This window comes from Mixophyes fleayi, chromosome 3 (genome assembly GCF_038048845.1).
Source record: "Mixophyes fleayi isolate aMixFle1 chromosome 3, aMixFle1.hap1, whole genome shotgun sequence".
Taxonomy (NCBI): domain Eukaryota; kingdom Metazoa; phylum Chordata; class Amphibia; order Anura; family Limnodynastidae; genus Mixophyes; species Mixophyes fleayi.
The window spans coordinates 290,909,588-290,930,953 of record NC_134404.1 but is presented as its reverse complement, the minus strand read 5'-3'; the positions used below and the strand labels follow the sequence as shown (position 1 = coordinate 290,930,953).

Sequence of the window (21,366 nt, the reverse complement as noted above, 5' to 3'; positions counted from 1 at the left end):
AAGCCCAGGGAGGCTCATGCTACATGTGTACGTGATTTAAGTGTGAAACATTAATAAGTAGGTTTGGTGAATGTAAGGACACCATAATAAATCCTTTGTGGTGGCAGAAAAGGTGTATTCATTGCTAAGTGACTAAAGTGACGCCAGTCACTGCCAACTGTTTAGATTGCTGTATCTGGGAATGGCTGGGCGTCCGTAACATATAATAGTCCCTAGTATGCTCTCTATATTGTATGGCGGTCACTAGGATGATCTATGTAATGTACATAGGACAAAAGGATTTCTGTATCATTTTAATGGTCACTATGATGCTCTCTATATTATATGATGGTCACACTGATGATCTCTGTATTGTATATTGGTCACTAGGATGCTCTCTGTACTGTATAATATTTCCTATGCTGCTCTATGTATTGAATGACGATCACTATTTCGCTCTCTTGCATATCGGTCACTAGGGTGCTCTCTGCATTGTATGCAGCTCACTGGGCTGCTCTGTGTATTGTACATAGGTCAGTAGGAGCCTCTCTCTTTTAGATGGCAGTATGCTCTCTGGTTTGTATATAGGTCATTAGGGTGCTCTCCTTATTATATGGTGGTCACTGGGGTGCTCTCTATTGTTATGATTCCTAGCGAATTCAGGTAGCGGCAACAGAAGTATTGAAACCAAGTATCTTTATTTAGGCAAAATATGCTAACAAAGATTCAGTTTGTGGAATGCGCAGATTTTCAGGTAGCAGAATGAACAGGTATACTCCAATACACAAATATGAACAGGTGTGATGAATGACAGAAATAGTCCACAGAGCAACAGGTTCCAAGCAATGACAAATACAGTTTAAATGCAGGATCAAGTATATAGAGTTAACAAATTGCCAGGATGCATGAGTCTCCAGACTAAGGAGACAGGGAACAGGATTTCAGATTACCAGAGGTACCAAGCAGTGCAGGGAAAAAGACAGATTAATTGAGTCCAGTAACCAGGCAGAGGTCAGGGTCACAAGCGAACAAGCATAATCCAGTAATCAGGCAGAGGTCAGGGCAACAGGCAAACAAGCAGTGTCCGGTAATCAGGCAGAGGGTCACAATGGAAGATCAAACAGCAGTAAAGAAGAACTGGAACAGGGATAATCAAGAGCCAAGCAGCAGCCAGGTATAAACGATGAACTCCACAGAGCACAGATTGAGGCAGGCATATGAAGCTGTGAGACAGGTGCAGTACTAGTCAAGTAAGGAGATTAACTCCTACAGGCAAGGTGTAAAGTTCAAGGGTAGAAAAGCAACTCCTCTGGTGGAATTGAGGTACTACTGCCACATACAAAGTATAGATGCAGAATCGTAATATCTACATTGTATGATGGGCACTAGAATGCTCTCTGTATTATATATCAATCACTAATATTGACCAAATTATCATGCAAAACAGTATAATACCTGTTTTGCCTTGCTGTACTTTTGCATGGTGCATTCTTAGAAGTATTTTCGTTTAATTCGTACATAAAAGGCATCTTCTTAAATTCTTGAGGCTATTGTTTGCATGTAATCACTTATATTTAAAAGTATGTGCTTTTTATCTTTTAAAGCCACCCCTACCCTCAAGAAGAGGTACAGAGGGCATTGGAATTGTGGAACCTCTTCTTGGGGGTAAGGGTATGCCATAAAGTTTTGCATACAGGTAGGCAACGACAATGTGTTTTTTTTTCTTTTATAATGCTAGGGAGACTTTAGAATGAGTGGGATATTGTAGAATCGGGTTCATTACATATCAATATGATCTAATTTTCTGGCAGGTCGCAGCACTTATAATGTGTTGGACTAGTCTATGGTGTGGGAGTGTAGATCAGGGACAGGTAAAGGGAGAAGTACATGCTTGGGGTCAGAAGGAATGGATACACCAAGAACAGCAAAAGCGAATGAGATGGTCCAAAAATGGCGTAGTCTGGGAAAGCTCCACCATACATACAGTAAAGTGCGAGTGTAGTTGCAGTTCCTCCAGCAGGCATCACTCACCTATTATTCTCGAACAACGCCAGACTGTTTTCCACCACAATCAACTAGGCATCAGTTGAATTACTTCCTTTTGGTAAAATTGTGTTACATCCCTTTTGCAAAATTACAGTTATAGGTAGACTCAAGACAGAGGTACAAATTGGCCATACTGTCAGCTCATAATGGCTCAATACCTATTAAGTGACTTCACATTGGTGTTTCCATATTCTGTCCACTACTTGTTTGGAATATATATATTTGCTATATATATACTGTATGTAGTATTTGCAGAGTATGAATAAAATATAATATGAATATTTATTTAAAGGCAAAGTTGAAATCCATCCAATAAAAACCTGTTTTTCTTTCAACTGAACCTCAACTAAGGATGGTAGATATTTTTTCAATTATAAACTTCAGTTTTTACAAGACTCTATACAATTTTTTTTTTCCTATTAATGCTTTTTATTTTAGAAAACATGTTATTTAAAGATGAGGAGGTACAGCTATGGGAACCAAGTTTACTCCAAGTTATATCAAATTATTCATGGGGGTTTGCATTTTATATATAAAATATCTACATTTTTGTAAAAGGACATGCTAATCTCCAAGGAGCTAATAACAAGGCATTTAATTTATTGATCATTTAACCAGTCACAAATGCGGTTTTCAATTTACCCTGAATAGTTATTTTTCTGCACTAAAAGGACTTTGTGTTAGACATATGTATCACTGTCTATTATTCGAACACATACCATGGCAGATATTCTAGACATGGATCTTACAATCATATACACAATGCATTTACTCTCGTACCTGCCACTTACACACAGATGCTGCTATACAGTTATTCAGTAGGAATAGATAACCATATATGCTTAGATACACATAACACACCGCAGGGACATAATCTTAAATTGTGAGATTAAGAGATAACTGTAGTACCAGAGAACTATATGCACAACAATCCACAATGTTATCGAAGAGGTTTATAGATAAAGGTTATCCATAAAGTTTGTTCCAGAAGGCTATCTTTAAAGCACTGAATTTAGGTAGAAACAGTTTGCACAAGTTTAATAAAGATAAAATTAAGGCCACTATTATTAAAAATCCTAATTTGTTACAAAATCAAATCCATCCCTTCATCTTTTTAAGATAAATATCAAATCAATTCTTCAAATCATTGGGAAATTCTCCTTAGAGATCCCATAATAGGTTTAATATATCCCAAATTACCAGCAATAATTTATGACAGGGCAGCTAACCTAAAATCTGGACACAAGTCAAGTGAACAGTTCCTCACTACTTAATCCTGGTAGTTGTTGGCTTCAATAAGTCACAGAGAAAAGTAGCTATCCTTGTATTATTTGTAAGCATGTAAAAGCAGTTTAAAGGCTATATTTATTAATAAGATATAATCCCCATTTTAGGAATTAGGATTCTTTTTTCTTATTTATCAAAGTCCCCTGTTCGATAAAGACTGTGGCCGACTATTGCATGGGGAAGTATAGTTACCACTGCTGTCCTCTGATTACTAACGCAGTCTTAGTCGGGTGTTAGCTATAGGAAAGGACAACAAAAAATGCTTTATTATTAAAATAAATATTTTTTAAAATTTTAAATAAAATAAAATTATGTATCTAAAAAAAATCTTACTTTATTCATTTTTTAGGGAATCTGGAACTTGGTGCCCATGTCTGGGCTTCAAGTTCAAGTGCGCAATATTACAACAAACTGGTCAAGCGAGCAATGAGACTCTATTAAAGTAATTCTATCGTTTTCAAATAAGCATTGCATAGGCGATTGTATTGTGTTTCCAACGAACAAAGTAATTTATTTTAGCAGATGCAAAGTATTAACAGTTCAATACATCATTATAATATAATACAGTACAGTACAGTACAGTACAGTCAATACCAAAAGATACATACATACCGCTGTGCTTGCATGCGCTTCGCTGCGCTCCCACGGGCACCGGTGGACAGTAGTTCACCCTTGAATACTGTGGTCAGAGAAGACTGAGGCTAGTGGGAGCGCAGCTATGATATATATATTCAGTGTTACAGAGTGAACAATGCAGATGACGGGGCTTGCTTCTATAGGTCCAGACTTCAGGTGGGTCCAGGGTAAGCAGGTCATAGGCTAGTTCAAACTAAAGAATCCAAAGGTGGGGGTCATCTCTCCAGGGGATGTGCTCCTTTCTTCCCGCCAAGACTCCAGTTACAACTAGTCTATTAGCATTTTATAGTCAGCATCATATTAAAGGTTTATTCCCTAACATCAATAACTAGAGTATGCAATGTACGATCTCTTCGCCGAATGCACAGGACAGCTGTTGATGAATAGGGGATTAGAATGATATAAAACATGACACATTTCCTATATACATAAACCTTAAATAACACTGAAGTGTACATATAATCATTATATATAAACTAATAATAAACTACATACTATCTGCTCATAAATCACTGTATAACGGAACCAATATGAATATGAATTATATAAATAACTAAATGTTGTAATGCGAGTGTGTACGTGCGTATTTTACCGTGCGATCGCAGTATGTCACGTGTAGAGTGGCATACCGAGTGCAATCGACCAATAAAACAATATTAACCAATATACTTTCGTTCATCCAATTATACGACTTCGACAACTCCTCTTACTGATGCTGACCAGTGTCAACAGGGAGCTGAGCATCTCTTAGCTGCCCTACAACTTTCTTTTATTAAATCGAAGATTTTCTATTACTGCATTGAGCAATGATAGGAAATCTTCATAACGGAGGAGTCCTGTTATATAGACGCTTTAGAACTTTACCACTCCAAAAGGTAAAGCACATGTTATAAGAAGTTTCATGAATTGCAATTCTTCTTTTTGGAATTTATTCAATAGAATGCAGTTATCAGCTATTTTATATAGGTAAAATTAAAGGACAAATAAAAACCCTGATACGAGAACATTTCAGGAATATTTAGTGTGGATTGATTGGAGTACTGAGACCTGTGGTACAGCTAGGGGAAATAGGTTTCTGAGCACGCTAAAAGACCATTACATGTCCCAATTAGTAGAGGAACCAACTAGGAACCGGACTATACTGGACCTAGTAATAACAAACAATGTAGACGTAATATCAAATATTCAAGTAAAGGAGCACTTGGGAAACAGTGATCATAATATGGTCTCATTTGAAATTAGTTCCCAGAAACAACGGTATAAGGGATCAACTAGGACTTTAAACTTTAGAAAGGCAAATTTTAATATGCTAAAGGAGTCTATAAAGAGCATAGACTGGGACAAAGCCTTTGAAGGAAAAAATACGGAAGAAAAGTGGGCTGTCTTTAAAATGTGGTTGGAAACATACACGTATAAGTTCATTCCTATGGGAAATAAATGTAAAAGAATTAAGTCTAAACCAATGTGGCTAAATAAAAAGGTAAGGGAAGAAATGCAAAGGAAGAAGCGTGCATTTAAATTGTTTAAGTCTGAAGGGTCAGAGGAGTCCTTCCATAGGAATGTAATAAAACATGCAAAAAAGAAATTAGATTGGCTAAATTAGAAAATGAAAGGCACATTGCAAAAGAAAGTAAGACAAACCCCAAAACGTTTTTTAAGTATATAAATGGCAAAAGAATTAAAAAAGATAATATAGGACCCCTAAGAAGTGAGATGGGTGAATTGATAAATGATACTAAGGAAAAAGCAGAGGTATTAAACACTTTCTTTTCTTCAGTATTTACCAGAGAGGAACAAATGGCAGTAGTAATACATAAAAATGGAAATGAAACCATGCCATTATTTAATACTTGGTTGTCAGAGGAAGAAGTCCAAAGGCGACTGAAGAATATTAAGATAAATAAAGCTCCAGGTCCAGATGGCATTCACCCAAGGGTCCTTATGGAGTTAAACTCGGAAATAGCTAGACAGCTATTCTTAATTTTCAGAGATTCAATCTCATCAGGCTCAGTACCGAGGGATTGGCGAATAGCAGATGTGGTGCCGTTGTTTAAAAAGGGGACGAGATCACAACCAGAGAATTATAGACCTGTAAGCCTGACATCAATAGTGGGGAAACTACTGGAAGGTATTTTAAGGGACAGTATTCAGGATTACTTGGTACGCAATAAAATTATTAGTGGGAATCAACATGGATTTGTGAGGGATAGGTCATGTCAAACTAATCTAATTAGTTTCTACGAGGAAGTTAGTGGGAACTTAGACCAGGGCAGGACAGTAGATGTGGTCTACTTAGATTTTGCAAAGGCCTTTGATACAGTGCCACACAAGAGGTTGGTTTACAAAATAAGGGAATTGGGTCTAGGAATCAAAATTTGTACTTGGATCGAAAACTGGTTAGAGAATAGGGAACAGAGAGTTGTGATAAATGGAACATTTTCTAATTGGTCAAAAGTCTTAAGTGGAGTACCTCAAGGTTCCATGCTGGGGCCACTCCTTTTTAATTTATTTATTAATGACCTTGGTGATGGTTTAGAGAGTAAAGTTTCTATTTTTGCAGATGACACTAAACTCTGTAAGGTAATAAAATCAGAGCAAGATGTAGCTTCTCTACAGAAGGACTTAAATAAACTGAAGGATTGGGCGGACAAATGGAATAGGAGGTTTAACACAGATAAATGTAAGGTTATGCATTCAGGGATCAAAAACAAGAACGCAATCTATAAATTAAATGGAATTAATTTAGGAGAATCTATAATGGAAAAGGATTTGGGAGTGCTCGTAGACAGAAGACTTAGCAATAGTGCTCAATGTCAAGCAGCAGCTGCAAGGGCAAACAAAGTATTGGCATGCATAAAAAGGGGCATAGATGCAAGGGAAGACAGTGTAATTTTGCCACTGTATAAATCGTTGGTAAGACCTCATCTTGAATATGCAGTACAGTTCTGGGCACCACTCTATAAAAAAGATAATTTGGAACTAGAAATGGTTCAGAGAAGGGCAACAAAATTGATAAAGGGTATGGAGTCATTAAGTTATGAGGAAAGGTTAGCCAGTTTAGGCATGTTTACTTTAGAAAAGAGGCGTCTAAGGGGAGATATGATTACTATGCACAAATATATTAGGGGTCAATACAGAGAGCTTTCATGGGAACTTTTTACCCCAAGGACCATACACAGGACACGTGGTCATCCCCTAAGGTTAGAGGAGAGGAAATTTCACAACCAGCAAAGGAAGGGGTTCTTTACAGTAAGGGCAGTCAAGATATGGAATTCATTGCCAGGGAAGGTTGTGATGGCAGATTCAATAGATATGTTTAAGAAAGGGTTAGACAAATTTTTAGCGGAAAGGTGTATCCAGGGATACGACCGTTAATTAAAATGAAGGATAGTAGTGAATATAGGGTAAAAATAGGACTGCAATATTGAGTCTGGGGGGATTTCTACAATTGAAACAGATTGGCGGCTGCTTAATCTGGATTAATTTCAAATATAAGTGCAGGATCGCAGGAGATCCAAAATAGGTTGAACTTGATGGACTGGTGTCTTTTTTCAACCTCATCAACTATGTTACTATGATTGTAGATCCACAGTGTCTCTTGTAATTTTTTTCCAGAAACATTATCAAGATTGGACTTCATTTAACTTCAACGTTATTGAGCATATAGTAATTGGATTGAGATACATTTACACTTTTGAGACTGACTGAGGACAAAGATATTGTTTATTTTTGGGATGTTAATATATAATTTTCACTTTTATTTTATTCTTTTTTATATCATGTATCATGTATTCTTTATGTCTTACTTGTTTTTTTCTTATGTAATCAAACAAAATAATTCCTTTCTGTTTTGGGAAATATATTTTTTGGTGTTTCTGAAATTTGATTTCTATCATTTTTATATGTGATGTATTTTCAGATTGCAAGCATGCTATTAGTACATTTCTTAGATATTTTGATTTTGTATCTTTGTGTGAGTTCTAATATTGTTCATCTGTGCTGTGTATAGTTTTATTTTACATATTTTACATATTTTACTTTAAATGTTTTTCGCTATATACAGTATATCTTTAATTTTCAACATAAGTGTTGGCACTATAACCTCTGGATCATATCCCTTTCTGTTTCTCTGCTTCTTTCGTACTTTTCAATGAAAGTGCTATTAACATTCTAGACTTAATTGAGGTAGTTATTTATTATTTCAATAATGTTTGCATTTTTTTTAAATGATTAATATATTTGGTGATTTGATGAAATGTATAGGATATGTGAAATATGTAAAGATGGCTTCCAATTTTGTGACTGTGTGTCTACACTTATATTGATTAGATTAGCCTGATGTATGGCTTACATTAATCAAGGCAGTGAAGGGACATTGGGATTACCTGTGTTACATGTGTCACTGTTATAAGTTTGATTTTTTTTTACATTGTGTAAAGTGTGCCTACAAATACATTTCTCCATCAAAGTTCATCTGATCTCTGCCAGCTCAGAGGTAATGCAAAAATGTAAGTCCTTTTGCAAAGTGGAAATGGTTGTACATATTTCAAAACAGTGAAGAACAGCTCTCAAAAATATACTCATTTAAAAAAATCTCACAAAAAGAAGTCTTGATTTTGAACCACTCTGCAAATCTAGGTAAGCCGTACTTCCCTCATTCTACCCATTTCTTCTTATTGGCTGATGGATAGATCTGTTTCTCTGCAAATACCTTGCACAGGCCATTAAAAATGTATAACTTAGGCTCACTGGCTACACTTGACTATTTTGATTGCCTGCTGGCATGAAACCACGGTATTAGCTCTAAATCTAATGGAGGGAGTGAAGGGGTCTATTTACTTATTATTGAAAATGTAAATTTTATGCAGTTTTAAAAAAAATAACTAACATTAATAGTAATTAGCCCATTTTTAATTAATATGCAAACCATTGTAGGAAAAACAGCTGTGCCCTTCCATCTCTGTCTAATATAGATTTAATTGAATTAACTGTTGGTATTGGCAAACATTCCTGTGACACTGACCTAATGTGATCATTCAGAGTACTGAAAGCACACAGTGTAACATGGCCATTTTAGAACATCATGAAATACAATCACAATCACATTTGTTTTAAGTTTTAGTTCCAAGTTTTAACATTCAATATTGACACTTGACTTTGTCAAACATTCTTGTCACTTGTAACTTTTAACCCAATTTTCTAATTCAAATGACACCAGATGCCTTACAAAGACACCTGTCTTTGTCAATTATCATTGTGTGGTACTCTATTGGATGCTTCATGGTGGTGCCATATCTTTGCTTCTTTGTTAGAGAGTGAAGCCAACTTTGATGCAGAAACAGGTGAGACTCCCCAATAAGACAAAACCTCAATTCAGGGGTGCACGCAGGGGGGGTTTCTGGGTCTCCAGAAACCCCTCCGCTAAAAAAGTGCCCTACATAGCGGCACTGCACTATACAGCAGCCGCGGCGCTGTCAAAGAAGCGTCCGCTACGGTGCTGTATACAATACAGCATACAATACAGCACCGCAGCGGACGCTTCTTTGACAGCGCCGCGGCTGCTGTATAGTACAGTGCTGCCAAAACGGAGCTGCTGCGTATGTGCGAGCGCATGCGTGGCAGCTCTCTCGCTTTTTTTTTTTGGGGTGGAGGGGAAACCCCCCCTTAAAAATCCTCCGTGCGCCCCTGCAATTAAGCTTAATACCCTATTTACCCATTTGACTTATAATTAGATTGTCAAAATAATTAGTATCACTAATAATAATATTAACCATTCTTACACTGTATAAAGAGGGAAGCAATTAATGTACATACAACAATTTATCGCTGGATCAAATGGTGAGTAATGTACTTTTCAATTTAGAGTCACTGGACCCTAGTGAAGTATTGTGATATCACCAGTTGTAAATTAACGTTTGAGTTTCAGTCTAGTTTCTTCCAGGGTCCTGCACTATAGGACTATTCACCAGGACTAGTCACCTGGGCATGATGTATTATGAGTTACATGATTAGCTGGATGTCTCTGTGTGATATCACTTAACTTTACAGCCAGCCGCAGACCAGTTTGAAGGTCTTGGGTGCTCCCAGTCCTCCAATGTAGAATTTTAATCCTTAAAGTATCTACTTTTTAGAGCCACGGATGTCTTCCTGGGTCCAGATACTGTCACAAATACAGTCTACTCCTGAAGGTGGCTACACCTGTAACTTTATTACTCTCCTGTTACTCCTCTATTCTCCTTACTTCCTTTTGCATGGGGAAGCCGGTTTAAGAAGCATCATGGCGGTACATGTACCGCCACAATCCTCATTTTGCTATCACCATCTCAGGATGGCAATAGCAGGATATATATAGATAAACATGCTTTATTGAATTAAATTAAGCATTGTTTCTCAATCACTGCGATAGCCAGCAATAGAGAATCTATCATATCACTGCATATTAATAAATATACCTGTAAGTATTATTATCTACTGATTAGTTCTCTGTCCTTTCTCCTGGATGCAGGGGCAGACTGGGCTGGGTGGCAGGGAGGCTTCTGCTGGCCCCCAGACCGGTCCCATAGTGGGCTACCTTAGGCTGGGTCACTGGGCCATCTGCAATTGTTTCCTTTAAAATTTTCCTAATAGGCTGCTGAGTCGAGTTTTGTCCCCGGTTTAAAATATGGCAGCCCTCACCTGCCTGTAGGCCGATGTGAATATGTGCTCACATCTTGTTGTTCTTTTCTCATAATCTATCTTCTTTACTCCTCTCACTACTCTCTTTCCCCCAATTCCTCTCTCTCTCCTCTTAACCTCTATTGACTTTTCTCTTTGTTCATCTCTTCCCCCTCATGTTTCTCTATTTGTACCCCATCCCGTGCCTTTCCTTGTTTTGCCTTCTGTGTCTGTTTTTCTCTCCAGTTCTCCTATTCCATCAGCTCTTCGCTCAGTGGAGATTCCTCTCAGATACTGCCATCTTCTCTGGATAATCAGCGTTCTTTCCTGTATAAACATTCACACAAACATAGACACAAGCCTTTACAAATGTGCACTGCTGGCACTCATTTTCATTATTGTCTAAGAGTATTGAATATACTAATAGTGACAGATGGTAGCTAGCATCTGAATGAATTTAATGAGTAAACTTAGCTGTCTTAATAGCCAAGAAAAGATATCACAGTTTAAATTAGTCACCTCTAAAACATATCAAAATATGTATTTTTTGCTTTGACTCCAATTGCAAGCCAATTTCAATGCACCAAAGAAATATTATCTAGGACCAAACCCTTATTATTCACATCTATCTAAATCCATACACAATAGTATTTTTGTTATTACTAAGATATGGGGCTAGATTTACTAAACTGCGGGTTTGAAAAAGTGGGGATGTTGCCTATAGCAATCAATCAGATTCCAGCTATCATTTTGTAGAAGGTACTAAATAAATGAAAGCTAGAATCTGATTGGTTGCTATAGGCAACATCCCCACTTTTTCAAACCCGCAGCTTAGTAAATCTAGCCCATAGTATGTGTTATATCTATAAAACACATCTTATCGGTGGAAAGTTGGAAAACAATACTTAAAGCTGTGAAAAATGTGTTACAGCATTAATAAGTGTAGCTGAGCATAAATACCAGATAACTTTAGGTTCCGTTATTACATTTTTATACATCCTTTGTTTTTATTATTATGGTAATGTAGAAAAGCTTTTAGTGTAAATGCAATAGTCTAATCTCATTGTATCTTCTATCTGCATTATTCATACTAAATAAACCTGCTATAAAGCTGTATTTTAAGACAAAAATTGACTCTGACATTTACATGACTTCTAGGATTTTGTTTATTATACATAGGGATGGATATTTCTATGCAGTCGGTGGCTTTCCACTAAGATGCATTTACTGACCAAGTATACCGGGAATTCACTATTTGATATTATTGAGTGCAGGTAAATGTTTCTGTTAATGTATTATTTTATGTCAGTAATGAGTAATGGTTGATTCCATACTGCATAACTCTAAATATGGACAACTGTTAGTAGCACATATACGATAATATCACAGTAGGAATTTGTAAGGTGACTAATGTATATTTACTTATTAGTTTACTATGTTTGTCCCCAATTGTATAGTGCTACGGAATATGTTGGCGCTATATAAATAAATGATGATGATTATGATGATGATTTACAATTTGATGTTTTAAATAAAATGTAGGTATGGGTGCTGTGTATATCAACTCGTTCACACCTATATGGTATTAATACACTATTCAGCCACCAACTAACTCCTGAAAACCACATTAAAAATTACTTTTTTATGGGCTTATTCCCAACATTATGTTAAAAATTGTAATCCAGTGTTTAAACTTTTAGAATACTGCACAACCTGTTTCGCATATGTTAATGCACACTACCAGCACAATAGATTGTAGTTGTAAAATTGCAATGTATCAAAAGTGGGAAATTATCAATTTTACCTGTGTGTATGTCTGAAGGAGTCCTTAATGGGCTAATGGTGTAGACTTACTGTAAATAGTTATAATATTTTCAGGAATTAATAAACAGAAAAATTGTTTCAAAATATGCAGAGACTGGTAGTCAGATGAAAGCTGATAGGGAAAGGGAAAATAAGTAGAGGAATCCAAGGACATTTTACTTAATTTACATACCACCAAGAGTCCTAGTTTGTGTGTGCAGAGCACTGCTGGGAAATGTGAATTTACTTATTTTACATTTTCTTATTTTACACCTCCCCAGGCTCATCTACCAACATTCACTTTAGTGGCAACATTTGAAATGAAACACATCAATAAATCAATCAATCAATCAATCAATCAGAAATTCGTTTTTATCTGTTTTTTTTAAGACAATGAAAGCAAAAGTGTGGTTGGTTGGTTGGTTGCCTATTTTACACCTAAATACAATATTAGTAAGTGAGCCTTATTGGGAATCAACGTTATTTATAATTAATATTAAACTGAGGATTAAACAGGCAGTAATATTACTGAACTGGTGATGTATATTGATTTAATGAAGGGATAATTGAATAGAAATAAGTAGACATTTCATAAACATAACTTGGCACCCAGATCAGGCTGCCATCTGACAGGTATTTTACTGGCCTGGTTGGTTAAAATGGGACTTGATGGCAATGTAGTTAATAATACAGAAACATTACGTCTAAGAAACATATCAGGAAATGCAAGTATCTTACACAAAACTTTAATTCATGTGCTAGTTTTCCCACATTGACTATTATAATTCCTTTCTTACCGCTCTGCACCAAATCAATCTTCACCCTTACAATGTATTTTTAATGTTGTGCCTAGACTAATTTTCCTCGCAAAAATATCTTCCACTGCTGCTTTGCGCTGTCAGTTCCTACGTTGTTTGGCTGTAGTCATTAACAAAACTGCACAAACACATCTTCATTTGCCACAAAATAACGTGCATCTTGACCCCTCCTTTCTACTCAAGATCTCCACTTCTCATCCAAACTCATTGCTTGTTCCCATTCCCAGTTGGAGAACTATTTTTGGCTGCACCCACACTATGGCATTCCTTCCCTCATATAACAATATGTACCCCTAGCATCCAGACATTCACGTATTCCTTAGAAAACTCCCTTCTTTAGGCAAGCTCATCTAATTCCCCAACAATCTCCTTAACGTCTCTAAGCTTTTCTACCTCATTACCAGCATTATACACAGTTCTCCCTAAGCTGAGATGTATTTTATTTCTTCTCACTCACCAAACCATCACTGCAAAATCGCCCCATAGCAAAATTTTGTAAGTGTCACCATGTACCAACTAAGGGTGAAGAAAAAAACCATATACACATAGGGCTTTGTTAGTGGAGGTAGGCCCTGAGCATCTGCACCCTTTACATTATGGTAGTTACGCCTTTGTCTGTGTCACTTGGTCACATTGTCCCACTAACCAATTATTCTCAATTGCAATGTGGCGGGACGAATATGCAATATGTGTGACTTAACCTCATGTACATACCTCCAGTTTTCCTATAGATTGTAATATTGCTTGCATAAGTGTTTGTTAATACCGACCTTTGCTTTATTACTGTGTTTGTTCCCATTTGGAAAGTGCTAAAGTATGCTGCTGCTATTTAAATACATTTTAAACTAATAATAGTAACAGAGATAGAACTCTCTGAAATGTGACCATGGGCAAACCGAAAGGGGGGGGGGTTCCTTGTGCCTGGAAACCCTCCTCCCAGCCTGGGGCACTATATGCTTGAGGTGGCTGGACCCTGCCCCCGGGACCAGCCACTTTGCAGCTTATGGGTGATTGCTTCTGTCTGCACTGTTCACAGCCACCTTTCCCCTGCTGTGTGTCCCCTCCCCTCTCTCCCCTGCTGTGTGTCCACGCCACTTTCCCACTGCCTGCATGTCTCATGTGTGCAGCAGGAGGACACAAGACACAGCTGTAGATGAAGAGGGTAAGTGTATGAATGTGTGTGTGGGAGGGGGCGGGGAATTTTCATGTGGTTTTAATGTAAGTGGGGGATTTAATGTATAAGTACAATAGTTCCTTTGAAAACATAGGCTTGGAGGGACTTTTAATACAAATGTGGAGGAAGAGGGATTTTAATGTAAGTGTAGGGGGGTATTTTATGTGATGTGTATGGGGTGTGAAATATTATTTCATAGTAGGTTAAGGGTAGGAGTTTTTTAATTTTATTGGTGGGGTGAAGGTTGGGGATATCTAATTTAATAGTGTGGTTATGGCAGACATATTGAGTGTGGAATGATGGGACTATTCATTTAATGCTGAGGTGGTTTGGGTGCTATTAATTGAATGTGTGGCTGCGTTTGGGGAGAAGGAGAGGTATTTCTTAAAAGTAAGTGCTAATTATTTAATATTTGTGAGGAAATAGTTTTATTTATTAAATGTAAATACTATTAATTTAATCTTGGGGTTGTTTGGGGGGAAATGGATCTTTTTATTAAAGGTGAATGACATTAATTCACTCTCCGAGTTGGTTACTGGGAGGGAAAGCAGCAAGAACAGCTAGGAGAGAGCAGGACAGTCTGCCAACAGGAATTTGTCCTGACTGTAGGGACAGTTGGGAGATATATCCTGCTTCATACGGCTCTGCTCGAAAAGGGAGAGAAGTGTGCACCTAACAGTAGTGCACACAGCATTGCCTGGGTATATGATGGCGATAGGAAGAGTTGGAGAGCAGCCAAGCACTGTCTAAAATTATAGCCACACCCCCATACATGCTGGTCACATCCACTGGTGGCAGAGCTGGATTAAGGCTCTGGGCACTTTAGGCAGGGGGGCCCTATGATGTAACATGGTTATCATTTTAGACAAATACACAGGCAATGCTGTGTGCACTACTGTTAGGTGCACGCAGCTCTGCCTTTACGAGCAGTACATTGTGAATCAGGACATACCTCCCAACTGTCCCTGTTGTTGGACCCAATCCTGACTACGCGAGACAGTCACCCAAATTCAGGACTGCCCGACCAGATTCAGAACAGTTGGCAGACTGTCCTGCTCTCTCCTACCTGTTCTTGCCACTGTCACCACCTGTGGCTGCTGGTGTCTTTAGCTCAGTTGCTGCTTGTCTGGATCCTGGAATGTTGGGGGCCCTATTTGGAAAAAAACATGGGTACATGAAATTTAGAAAATTCCAACCAACCCCAGCATTAAATCAATAGTATTCCCATTTAATATATAAACATATTTCCCTCCCTCGAAACAGTCCTGTCAATAAATTAAATGGCATTTACGTTTAAAAAATATAACCATTTTCCACAACCATCCACGACATTAAATAATTCATATTCACATTTAATAAAAATACCTAATTTTCCCCAAACAGACCCACATTCATTTATGAGCTTCCAAACCACCCCAGCATTAAATTTAAAGGTCCAATCACCCCATCTTAAATTGATAGCCCCACTATTAAATTAAATTGCCCCACCATCACCCCACAAATAAAATAGCACCCATTAAATAATTAGCATCCATCTGCAATCCAAGATTAAATTAAGAACCTTCCTTCCCTCCCACATTATATTAACATACTACCCCCCTCACACACACATTATATTAACATACTATCCCCCTCACACACACATTATATTAACATACTTCTCCCCTCACACACACATTATATTAACATACTACCCCCACTAACTTTGTTCTATCCGCACGCTGTATGACATTGTTTCTCTTCACACATGGGACGGCACCTGTGCACGTCCTATGTGATACTAATAGCAGGCCACACATAGGGAAGGGGTGGATGGATCGTAAGAATCTACAGCCAATGATTGAAGGTGGCTGGTCTCGGAGGAGAGGCCAAGTAATAGAGACTTAGGCCAGTGCAGGGACCGGCCCAAAATAGTCTTTTTTCTGCCTGGCCCAGCGGGGATATGCCCCCCAGCTCCCCGTCCCAGCCCACGCCAGAAAATAGCATTGATACTGCACATTGAAAAAAAAGGAAACACTGATAAAGTGACATCAGTTTTAACTAATATATGTATATATATATATATATATATATATATATATATATTAAAATTATTGGCATGTGCTCAATGTTTCATTCTTTTTAATGTGCGGTATCATTGCTATATATATATTATATATATATATACATATATATATATATATATATATATATATAAAGCATGTCGACACATAAAGTATGTATATATACACATATATACATACATACATATACACATATATACATACATATATACTCCAAGTGAAAGTGTGACTTACCTAGGAAGCCACGTTCAGCACAGCACCCCCATCTCTTTTAGTATGGGAGGAGCTGCTGCACATGCACAGCAGCTTCATTTCGGCCATCTTAGAATGGCCTGATGTTCAGCAGCACCGCAGCTGCTGTACATCAGGCTAGCTGTCAAATTCTGTGGTGGGGGGGTGGTGCGCCTGCGTCAGGGGGGCCCCACAGTCGCACAAGCAGTAGAATCGGATCACCAACTGACAGGTGATCCGATCAGCATGCGGCTGGCGGCGGGGGGCCCTCAGAGAGAGGGGGCCTGGGGCACGTGCCCCCTGTGGCCCCCCCCCCCTTAATCCGGCCATGACTGGTGGTGTGGCGTGGAAACCCCTCTATACAAATCCTGCGTTTGTCCCTGGTGACAACCCTACGCTCAGTGCATATGGCTTCTGTGATGAGTTGCCAAAGAGGCAGGCAACATAATCCCAGACTGTCAGTAAATCTTGAGCAACCTTGGGCAAAAACTGTTGTGCAATGCAGCATGTACATGTAACATTGCACTATGCTTATGTAAAGTTCAAGCGTATCTAGTTGGATAGTGGTCTGCGGTTGTCACTCTGGTTTTTTCTTCAAAGAGGGAACACTACTAACCATAATACAGAGAGACGTGAGACCCCAACCATAACATGACTCAAATAAAGGTGACACTGAGGGAATGGCTTTTGCTACATGTGCAAGGGGGAGGAATTTGGAAAGTGAATGGTGAAAATTACGAGTAATATTAATTCAGCTCACATTTCTACCCTTCTTATCTTCTGTAATGTCAGATCCGGATAACTTAATAAATAAATAAATAAATAAATAAATGCTTCACTTTGGTTCAGCTCAATATCAGTCTCAGTGTATTAGTTCAGTGTATTATTGATTTTATTTATAGGTCACTTCAGAAATTGGTTAATTAAAAGTAGAGATCTAAACTGACCCCCGTGTTTTGGATTTGGTTTTGGATCTGGATTAACTTTGTGTTTTGGTTTTGGATCCCGATTTTTTTTCTAAGATCCCTATTTTTTTTTTAAATCACATAATTTGGTTCTTTTTTTCATCCCTACATTATTATTAACCTCAATAACATTCATTTCCAATCATTTCCAGTCGATTTTTGACAAGTGACAAGAACAATCCTACCCCTCCTGTTTCTGTATGAGCAATGGCACTGAGCAATGGCACTGGAGACTGGAGAGTGACAAGAACACTGCTACCCATGTTTCTGTGTGAGCAATGGCGCTGGATCTCCTGGGAAGGGAGGTACTTATGGAATCCAAAACCCACGAGATCCGACAACACAATGCTGACGTTTTGCGCAAAACTAATGAGCCGGCTCGCGAGCCTACTCATATCCCCTAAGTTCGGGTGGTCTGGGTTTTCAGAAAACCGAGTCTGAGCATCTCTAATTAAAATGTATGGTTAATAGTAACAGATTCTGGGGTACACTGTTTAAAAAGAGACTGCCTTAAACTTATAATATGGTCTTTTTACGTTTCACTGTGAATGTCAGAAAGTGCACATCTGCAAAGACTGACCTGACTAAGCAGTAATATAGCCCTTACAACTCAATGGCCCAGGTGATATTTGGCTGATAGATCTAGAAGATAAGGGATTTTTACAACTTTAAAATAAAAATCAGCCTTTTTGCCGGAATCAAGGATCAACTGATAAAGGGGCCTATTTGTCTGGTAAATAGGCCCCTAAATTCTATTGCAATTAACTCTTGGAGTACCGGGGCCCACAGCTCGCTAGTTCCCCGTGCAGCGGGCCCTATTGTCTCCATGGGCCCTGCTGCATCGCACCTGCTACACCAATGGTAGTTCCACCACTGCACGGTGCTTCTTTTAACTTGTTTATTTTTCCTCTATACATTCTTATATCTACCTTTAGATTTGCACGTATGTCTATTTAGCTTGCTGCTACTGGTGGTGGTTAATACACAATAATGAAAAAGCACTTTCTCTTTCTCAGATGTCCACACAACTTTGTGCTTGATTTCCTGTTTCTATATACTTCCTGGCATAAATATATTTGCTACAGTACTTGACTTGGTTACATTACACTAATAAAACTCTTGTCCGTCTTTATTTGTATTCTGAGCACACATTTCATCTAAAACTGTTAGTCGCAGGTTTTAATATAAAATCAATTGGGCTATATGCTGAAGTTACACAAGCAGACATAAGTGCTGAGAAAAATATGAAGTGCTTCCTATTTTAGAGATTTACCAATTGCAGACACAAAGCCGAGATGTAGGCACATAGCATTATCTCATATATATGGGCTGCCAAGTAGACTTGTTGTCTTACAAATCTCATTTGGCAAAAACATGTTTATATAAGGCTATAAAAAATAGGAAATGGAAGTAACGATTTTCTGGTAACTATGCATATAAAAAGTACACTTGCCAAATAAATAATTCTACAATGGATTTTCTCCCCACATTAACATTGTTTGCACTTCATTTATAGTCAGTAGGATACATTCAAAGTTTTATATTGAACAAATATATATATTTTACTATATATTATATTGTATATACTGATTGATTTGTTTGTCAACAACCTCATAACACTTTAATCCTTTCCTTGCCAAGCGCCCGGGCTAAATTTCCACCTGTTTTTTTTTCATGTCGGCTTTGCCAAGGATAATGGATTATTTTTTACACTACCCAAACAAACTTTATTTTTTGGGGGTGTTAGATAGTTTGTCTTAGATACCATAGTGGAGGAAATACCTTTTTAATTTGCGTGTACATTATACAGGGAACAAATGGGAAAACATGTTACAAATGTACTTTTTTGTGTTTTTTTGCCTAAGTTGCTTTAACAAAACTAGATTGTTCCAGAAAATACACCTTTAATTTTATTCCATGACTTCTAGCAATAGGCAGAACTTAGAATGTTACCCACAAGGGAGTGGATTTGGAACAGCGCTTGCTAGGCGATAAGATTTAGTGCGTGGAATCATTGCTTTAAATGAGCAGAGAGATGGGTTTATGACTGCAGGGGGACAGACAGCAGAGAGATGATGCAAGAGTGCAATGGAGGAGAAGGGGACTGAAAAATACTGAGTTCTATTTGGCATGTTTTTACATGTTTTTGTGTTGTTAATGCAGTGAGTATGTTCCTCTGTTGATGCAATGTCTGTGTGAATATGTATTTTTAGTGAATGTTTGTGGCACAGGGTAGGAACAGTTACTCAGCAGTCAGGAAGTTGCTCCTTTGCAGAGCAGGAGCTGTCAGGCAATATAAAATGTGAGACAATATGCCCCCTGTGTTATTATAATACAATTGTATCATTTCCAGCATAGGTCTGTCTCATAATTGGCTCCATCTCTCCTTGCATAAAGCAGTGTATCACTTACTACATTTCATGTATCAGTATAGATTTAGGATTTTTCAAGTCCATTCGTGAATTACCCCCAACAGGTCATGGTTTGTTGATTTCCACACTCACATGTCATTGACACGGTGTAGGCATCTACTTTGTTAACTGAAAATATTTTTGAGAATACATAAGCATCAAGCTGGTTGAACAGACTAAGCTTTGGTGTACTTTGTATTTTATTTATATTGTATAACATATAATGTGGAACCACCTCTAAACTCCATTAACATTTACATTTAAGTTTAAAAACATCTCAAATTTCAAGTAAAATAAGGAAAAAGTGCATAAAGCAATTTGCAATTGACCACAGGGGTTTACTGTCTTATAAAGTGTGTCCCAGTATGTCAAATGTCTATATATATTTGCATAAAAAAACACTTATGTAAAGAACAACAAATGTTTACCTAAAAATTGTAATAATATTTTTATCCTGATCTAAACAAATATATATAGTTCCATATGGTGTATATACCGAATTCTGTAACCTTTGCACTTCTACTACATGGACCACTGTGCTGTACTGAACACTTGCAACCGTACATAAGAAAAAAACGACTGGACTGCATTGCACTATGAACAAAATACTGTATCTGGGAAAAGAGAGTCTAAAAGCAGGGATAGTGGCACATTGAAATGCATTAGTTAATGAAGGGACTATGAAAAATGTGGTAATTGCAAAATGGGATTTTTGCAGTATAATGGCATTCATTACACAAAAGGTTTAAGAAAATTGTAACACTGTATGAACAGAGACAAATCTCTCACAATTTGTTTTTGTAAATTACAATTGCTATTAGACTCCAATCTACCTACTAAATACCAATCAAGGAACACAGCTAAGGAACCATGGGTGGAGATATGCTATGCATAGTGTGGAAACAAAATTACATAGTATATGAACTAGTCTTGGGTGCATACGTCTTTTGTCTTATACAAGCTATCAATTTAAAGAACACACACTAGCACTACAAAGCATTCAAACCTACAAACCTAGCCATTACACCTAGCAATAAATACTGTGCCCAAAATGCCCAATATATTTTATAATTTCTCTAATAATACACAATTAGCACTCAACACAAATATAGTCGTAAACAAAGTATTTACATTGTGTGACTTCACCTAATATGTTTTGGTGTCAGGTACAATGGCAGCATAACATGGGGATTTAAAGAGAACATTTAAACTGATATGGATACATTTGTTCCTGGACCCAATGAAAAGGGTCAATCTTTATATAAAAGACACATATTTGGTATGCCTACACTCAGCAAA

The 21,366-nt window shown here is 37.6% G+C and overlaps 1 protein-coding gene across 2 annotated transcripts in view; it reads left to right on the top strand.

Annotated features, from left to right (window-relative positions):
* The window catches only part of SYNDIG1 (synapse differentiation inducing 1), a 283,421-nt gene that overhangs the window by 257,314 nt on the left and 4,741 nt on the right, over positions 1 to 21,366 (top strand). The window lies entirely within an intron of this gene.